The following is a 7668-nucleotide window of genomic DNA, read 5'->3' on the forward strand; positions in this document are numbered from 1 at the left end:
AGTGGAAGGTTTAAGATGTTTGCTTGTTTGTTTTCAAGTAAAGGGAATCTTCTAGTAGGTATCAGGAATATCTGAGTGGCTTAGAAACAAGGGAAGAAGGGAGAGTGATGAAAGTGTCTAATGCTGAGTGTTGAATTCCATGGTTATTGCACAGGGTGATAGGGGGAAGCTCATGTTCATGACTGCAGACATCTGGTCTCTTCCAGAGAGTGCAGACTAAAGTTGACCTGAAGCTGGGGTCTAGAAACCTAGGCAGGAAGCTCAAGCACCAATCTGGGTACAAACAGAACAGGGCACTGCTCCTAAAAACCCCAAGCTGAACAAGAGTGAAACAGGGAGAGAGCAGATATTTACAGGTTCGCCCGCACAGTGAACACTAGCAGCCCCAAGTGGCTAGGCCTGGAGCGGGGGGGAAGAGAAACTGCAATCAGAGCGCATACAGCAATTTGCTGAGACCTCTGGGGCGGGTGCGGGAGGAAGCATAGAACAGGTGAACAATCCAACTAGAAACTGAAGCCCCTAACCAAGCCAGGATACAACGCCAAGTCTGCGCTAGTCCTACTGGGATAGTGCAGACTGAAGGGCACTAGCAGCCCTCCCCCATGGGCGGAGTGTGTAGAGTAGGTGTAGTGCCAGATTTACTCTGCATCCCCTTTCCTCGTTCAGCACTCACCCTGCCGCTTGTCGGGTTTGCCTATCTAACCAGAAGTCTGCCCTCAGCCGAAAACTAGAGAAGAAACAAGAAGTGGAGAGAGAGAGAGAAAGACAAGACTACACTGTCACAGTCTTCTCTAGTGCCAGGGCCTCCCGAAGGCTGTCCTGGTTGGTTCGACCCTCCCACGGGAATCCTGTAGCCTGGAACGGTGCTGAGTGGACCAGCTCCGCCAAGCCCGTGCCTGTGGGCCTCCGGGACGAGGTGCTGAGTGCGCAGGCTAATTATACATGTGGCATTTGGGCAGCCGACTGTCCAGTGACACCTTACCTTATGAGGAAACGTCAACCTCAGCAACTGTTCAAAACAAAATGCCATCGCAGGATCAGCTTCGCCGGCTCTTGGCCGGTTCGGGATTGCTTTTCCCACAGATTTTCTCACTTAGCGCAAGAATGTGGCCTGCGGAGGCCAGTCGTAAGCTGGGCGGACCGGGGAAGAGGGAGGGGGACAGGCGGGGCGGTCCTTGCCAGGTGTCCATCCTGTCCCCCCTCGCCATGGACCAGCTCTCGGACCCGACCACTTGACCTTTTTATTCACCAAACTCACCTCCTAGAAATAGACTGGGCGGGGCTGTGTCTGTTCTCCTCGGGACCCGGGGAGAAACCTAGGCATGTGACTATACAGGGCAGAAGGGAGGAGACCCTAGGGAGGCAGGGAGAGGGGGCACTTTCACATCCCGACTCCACTGGGTTGTTGGCTGGGCCGCCCGGCCAGAGCCAAAAGCCCAGCCAGCCGCAAGAGTGCGCGCCGGGGTCAAGCGCCCTGGACACGGACGTCATCCCAGTGCCCCATTGAGTGTGACGGGAGGTCCGGAGCCCAGCCCAGCTTGCCGCAGCAACGGCTTTGGGCCATCTCGAGACCGAAACTTCAAGTTCAGCCCTCCGAAGAGGTCACACACAGAGAAGCAGCCGGGGACAACCCATCTCGCTAACAGCCCATCCCCGCCAGCAAAGTCGAAGACTAATTTTTGGTCCCCAAATAGGGGCAACATTCAATATCTGGCAGTTCATACAAACGTTTTCAAACTTGGTCAGCCTGAGAGCTTAAAAAAAAAAAAAAAAAACAGCCTCAAAACACTCCAGCAACAACCACCTTTTATCTGTTCCAAACACACCAATTCTCTTTTTATCTTAAAGCTGCGCGGAGCGCCCGGGAAATAGCCCAGGAAACGGAGCTAATCTGTCCTCCGCAGCCCCGCTCTGGGCGCCCGAGCAACCCCGGCAACCTTTGCACAAGCCTCTTCCCTTTTCTGCCCGGCCCTTTAAGGAGAAGAAAGCAGCTCCCTCTGGGAGCGGTCAGGCTCGGGCTGGGCCCCGGGCGGGTGGCAGCACCGCCCCCGGGCCTGGGCCGAGCCCCAGAGCGGCGGATCTCTGCGGATCTGCGGAGTGGGCAGCGGGCGGCGGGGCCTGGGCAGGGCGCCGAGAAGGACGGAGGGCGCTGGCGGGGCTCAGGGACGCGAGGAGGGGAAGAAACGCGCGGGCGACTGTGCTCCTGCAGCGAGGACTCCGAGGCCGACTCGGCTCGGGGAAGGGCTGGGCGGCCCCGTCACACGCGCCCCCGCCGGCCCGGCACCACCGCCAGAGCGTCCGAGGGAAAAGAGGGCCACGGATTAGTGCTTGGGTTTCGGATTGTCTCGGAATTCGATTTGCTTATTCCTAAAAAGATCATTCAAAGTCACGTCCAAAAATGAAGGATGAGGGAAGAAGGGAGAGAGCGCAGGGAACTGGAAGCAACTCGCACGGGGTCCCGGGAAAGTTGCGGCGGAGCGGCGTTGGGGTGAGGGTGGGAGGAGGGAGCGAGCTGCTTTTCTAGCGACCCGGGTTTTCTTTGAGCTCCTCCCGGTAAACTTCACGCGGGCAGACAGCGCGGAGGAGATCCTAGACTCTCGCCCACCCTCGGCCATCGTCAACCCCACAAATAGCCAAAGTTTCCAAACCAAAATGGGGGTGGGGTGGGGGTAGCCTTTAGGAAGCCCAGAAACCCGGCAGGTCCTCCCGACCTCCCGCACCCGGAGCCTGGGTAATACTGAAGCGCTCCGGGAAACTGCGACATCGCAGTCAGTCACACGGCGAATCACCCCAACACTTTTCAAGAAAACAAAATATTCGCTGGGAAACTTACTTTGCATTTAGTCTCTATTCTTTAGGGGGATGCGGTTTAGTTCGGCTCGTGAGGGAAGCTCGTTTTGTCCAGGTTGGATATTGTCTACTTATGGATCAGCCCTTGGGTGAGGGTTTATTTTAATTTATGGCTTATGCATTCTTTTAAGGTCGATTTACATGACCTCCGGCTACAACTAAGACAGCCGAGGAAGGCACTCCAGTCGTCAGTCGGCCAAACCCACAATTAAAACAGCCCTCCCCCTAGTCTTGGTGTGACTAGGACTCTCCCGGGGTAGGCTGGCTGCCTGCTTTTCTTTTTTTCTCTCTTCTTTCTTCGCTTCTATTCTTTCCTTCTTAATTTCTTTATGCCTTGCTTTTTTAATATCACGAAATAAGATGTGCTATCAGTTTGAAAGTTTCGGTATAACTTTCTTCAAACCCAAGCCTGCAGCGATAACGAGAGATGCAGCGCTCACAAAGCCCTCAGGATGCTGCCCTCTTGTGGGCACAAAGGGCCTTTCCACCCAGCGGTCCCATCTGAACCCTCACACAGCACAAACATATGCTTACACACACACACACACACACACACACACAGGGGGAGAGAGAGAGAGAGAACACTACACACGCAAGCACACGAGCTTCCTCCATCACACACTTGGCGCAAACTTCAATGAAATACCTACCTCAAACTTCATGAAGACTTAAAAATTCATTCTCTAAGCCACCTGATTCTTTTTCATAACATTCCCAGTTATATAGATTAGAGTATCTATACGGGGAGGCGGAGGAGGAGGAATAAGGTGGGCCGAAAGGGCGAACAGATTTCCGGACGAATACTTAGGATGGCGATAACAGCTTTCTGTTGTCAAAGGTTGCGTTGTCTGTCTCTCTCTCCTGCCCTTTTGCCTTAGTGTCCCACGCACAGTTATCTACAGCTACAACATGTGTTTTCTCCGAGTGGATTTTGGGGATACGGGGGTGGCAAGAAAACCAGAAGCCCGCCACGCAGATCTGTCACCGCCTCCGGAACAAGGCACAACTCTCCGAGAGGGGGACGCATCCTAGGGATACGCGCGTCCACCAGCGAGCGGCAGACGCTCGGGCCCCTTTCTCAGCCTCTACTCTTCCCCCCACCCCCCCACCCCCACTTCTGCGTCTGCCCCACTGAGCGCCCTCCTCCCGCTCCTCCTCCCCACCTCCCCTCCCCAGCCAAGTACGGAAACCCGCCGGGGCTGGGCAGCCGTGGCTCCCGGCAACCCGCGCCCTCGCGGGGCTCCGCGCACTCAGTTCTTGTCCGACCCCAGTCCCTCAGTCCCAGCTCAGTGAAACTAACCCTGAAGCTGCCCGGAAGGGCAAGAGCGGAAGGCGCTGGGGACCGGCGGCCGGGCCCGGGGTTCCTGCCCCTGCCCTCTCCTGCTCCCCAACAGGTAGCTCACAAATGGGCCGCGCGCTCTCGCTCTGCCTCCCTCGCTCTCTAGAACGCTCGCTCCGTCCCGGTTACCTGGGCGGGCTCCAGGATGGTACCGCACGGGAGGGCTCCTTGTGCGCTGCGCCGCGGGAGTAAATGGCATTAAAGAAAAAAGGGAAAGATACAAATAAAAAAAAAAAATTAAGGAAGGGGAGTCGTTGCTGGGTCAATTAGCTCAGCCCGGGGAGCAAGGGAGCAGAGCCCCCCAGCGCCGCGGCCGGCTAAGCCCGTTAACTCAAGTCTGCGGGGGTGTCCCGCCCCGAGCGGGGGAACGCTGACCCGCAGAAGTTTGCCGCCGGGGTGCCAGGAGGTGCGCGCAGAGCGGGGTGACTAGGGGCTTCCCCCTTGAAACAAGTGAAGGCGATGGTTAGTGCTGTCAATCTTGGCAATCAGTGTGAGCGGCCATGTCGTAAGTATTCAAAGCATTTCCCGTCGTGCAACATCAGAAAGTGAGTGGCCAGGGCATTGATCTGAGCGAGGGAGAGGAGGCAGGGCTCCCCTCCCAGACAACACAGGCAAGATGAGACAAGAGGCGAGGGAGGCAGCGAGCCAGGCAGGGAAGCTGGGAGGGAGGGGGAGGACCGGGGGAAGAAGAAGGAGGGGAGAGCGGAGGCAAAGGAGAGAGAGCCGGAGAGAGAGAGGGCAGAGACCGGCGAGAGCGGAGGTTGGAACTGGAGAACGCGCCTGAGAAGAAAGAGTGAAGCGACTAGTAGGAGAGAATTGGAAGGCGACAAAGAAGAGGGAGAGTTGAGGTCAGAGGGAATAGTGACAAGTATTAGGTGGAGAGAAAACGGCTGAGGAGTAAAGGACCCCAGCAGTGCTATTAGGGCTGGAGTTGTTGGAAGGAGGAGTCTAGATGAAGGCAAACTGAAGAGGGGGAAAGGTAGACAACTGGGGAGAAAGAAAGGAGCAAACTGGAGAAAAGGAGGAAAGAAGGTGGGAGAGGAAATGCAGGAATGGTAGTTTGTGCTTTGAAAAAGTTATGTGAAGAGGATGATGAATGGGCTGAATGTTAGGAAGTACTGAGATGTAGCACTGGACCACAGAAGTGAGTCATGGCAGAAACAGAGAAGAGAAAGAACAGGAGCTAAAGCAGACCAATAAGAAGGAAAGGAAGGTGAATATTAGGATGAATAATAAGGATGAAGAAAAGTGAAAAAGAGAAGTAATCAAAAGAGAGTGAAGAAAGAGATGCAGGAAGCAGAGACCATGAAAACATACAGGTTAACAGGATTTCAGTAAATAGAGGAAGAGGACCTTATTTTAAAAGATGGAGGAAGAGCAACTGAAAGAAAAAGGAATTGATACAGGAGATTCTTAACATATGTAGGGGGCCATATTCTGGAGGCCATGTGGAATATGGAGTCTATGGGTTAAAATTATTATGAATAACAAAACATGTACAAACTACCAAGGAAAAAATTGATTATACCTTTACAATGATAAATAGTCCCACATTTATTATAGGGTTAAGTTTGTGTTACACAGAATTGGGTGGGTGATATATGTGTATTACCTCAACTTTGTAGAGGAAAAGATTTGGAGAAACAATTTCAAGATGGGTGGCTGGGAAGTTGTAAAAGATGAAGAGTTTCAGTCACCCGGGACAGCATTTTGCAAAAAACATGTAAGTCAGATAGAGAAAATTATGTTTAACCACCCCCCATTAAAAAAAAAAAAAAAACCTACACAAATTAAAGATTCTCTTTGATATGGGTGTGAGGGTAGATAAAAGATTTGAAGGGTATAGCATGGCCTAATGGAACAGAGACCTGGAATTTTATCTCAGTGCAAAAAAAACCTGGGGGACTGGGAGAGGAGAGAATAATCATGATGTCAGGTAATAGACAGAGATACAGAACAAAAGAAATAGATGAGAACACTAGCTTTGACAACAGCAGACACAGAGCTAACAGGCAGCCAGTGTGCACAAGGTGATGGTGGCCTGCCTTAAGCCAGGCCCAAAGAAATAGATCTGAGAAACTAAAGTCAGTGGAGAGTCCAAATTACATCAAGATTAAAAGCTAAGAGAGGGGTTCTGACACGATCAGTGTAAACCTACAGAAATTTGTGGAAGTGAGGTCCTCGCTATGTAGAAACTGATATGAGAGGGCCACTTTGAGGCATTACATAAACAGGGAATTTGTGAAAGAAGATATGGACAGGAGAGAGGAGTCAGGAATTAGAGTTAGAAAAATCAAAAAGTTAATGCAATCTAAGGTTGCCAACTTGAGAAGACCTTCACAGATCAAGTGATAAAAGATAAAGAGGAGAAAACCTCATCTTTGTTCCACTAACTGAAGAAAACGGAGAAAGTAAGTAAATGCAGAAGAGGTACCAAGCTGAGATGTCTGTTAGTCATATATTGGCTTCTTAAAGTATACTCCATGTTTGGTTTCATATCAACTCCAGACAAGAGAAGGAAGAGGACAGAAATAAGGGTCAAGATGAGCACCTGGGATTGGTGGGGCAGAAGGAATAGCCCCAGTAATAGGAATAGCTCATTTCCTATTCCAGCTGGGAAAGATGATGCTTGAGGATTAGAAGCTTGAAGACTGCAAGTTAATGTGACTTGATGACTGTTGGCGGAGAGGACAACAGTCCCCAACCAGAAATCTTGTGTCCCTTTCACCCACAGAGACCTTCATGACTGGAAAAATCTGCCTGGAGAGGCCAGAGCCTAGAAGCCAGTGAAAAGAATGCCTGGCACCTTTCCTGCCAGCTCCTTCACACCTGGTCCCAAAACTCCCAAGAGTGCTCCTTGACCTCAGAGGCCCAACGGGTAAACCCAGACTGGTGTTTCTATACTAGACAAGAGTCAAATCTCTTCTGGCTTTTGATTTTGTCTTTGTTTTATTTTGTTTTTGTGAATGACTGTGGCCTGGCCCAGCTGTCCTTCCAAAGCCTCTCTCTGGCCCTGGAACTCAACTACAGGAGCAAAAAATCTCTGGAAATCTTATAAAGGGCAAAATCGAATGACCCCTCCTAAATGCCTGCAGAGTTAAAGCAGAGAGAAGAGGAGATAATTTTAAGTCCCAAAGCCTAAATTCTCAGGGTAGAGCCACCGAGAGAAGTGAAACATCCCAGACTGAAACACTGGGGCGCGACTTGGGTTTCTCAAAGTTGTGGTAAGTTTGGCTTTGCAAGTACCAGCGTATGAGTTCTTTAAATCACCCAGCACTGGGAAATCTGGGGAATAAGACAGACCCCCCGACCAGGTACAGGCTGCTGGCAGAAGGCCAAAAAAAAAAAAGGCGACATTATCAAGATCTCTTGCGTCCAAGGCCCTAATACTGGGCCGCAGTGGACCTTCAGAGGAGGAACAGCAGAATCCTCTTTAGATTTTATCTAATAAACTGATACCAAAGTAGATTGATAAGGCG

At 51.6% G+C, this 7668-nt stretch overlaps 1 protein-coding gene across 29 annotated transcripts in view; it reads right to left on the reverse strand.

Annotated features, from left to right (window-relative positions):
• The window catches only part of SOX6 (SRY-box transcription factor 6), a 719303-nt gene extending 714851 nt beyond the window's left edge, over window positions 1–4452 (reverse strand). For 3 of the 29 annotated variants that reach the window (XM_070384013.1, XM_070383997.1, XM_070384007.1), the window contains exon 1: window positions 4319–4452. The gene's annotated coding sequence lies outside the window, so the exon portion shown is untranslated. Of the gene's footprint in view, window positions 1–982; window positions 1871–2833; window positions 3364–3500; window positions 3924–4150; window positions 4273–4318 lie in introns of those variants that run through there. The other 26 variants (XM_070384014.1, XM_070383998.1, XM_070384008.1 and 23 more) reach the window with 15 other exon arrangements.
• Window positions 4453–7668: the final 3216 nt, after the last annotated feature.

Source organism: Bos mutus, chromosome 15, assembly GCF_027580195.1.
Source record: "Bos mutus isolate GX-2022 chromosome 15, NWIPB_WYAK_1.1, whole genome shotgun sequence".
In the NCBI taxonomy this organism is placed as follows: Eukaryota; Metazoa; Chordata; class Mammalia; order Artiodactyla; family Bovidae; genus Bos; species Bos mutus.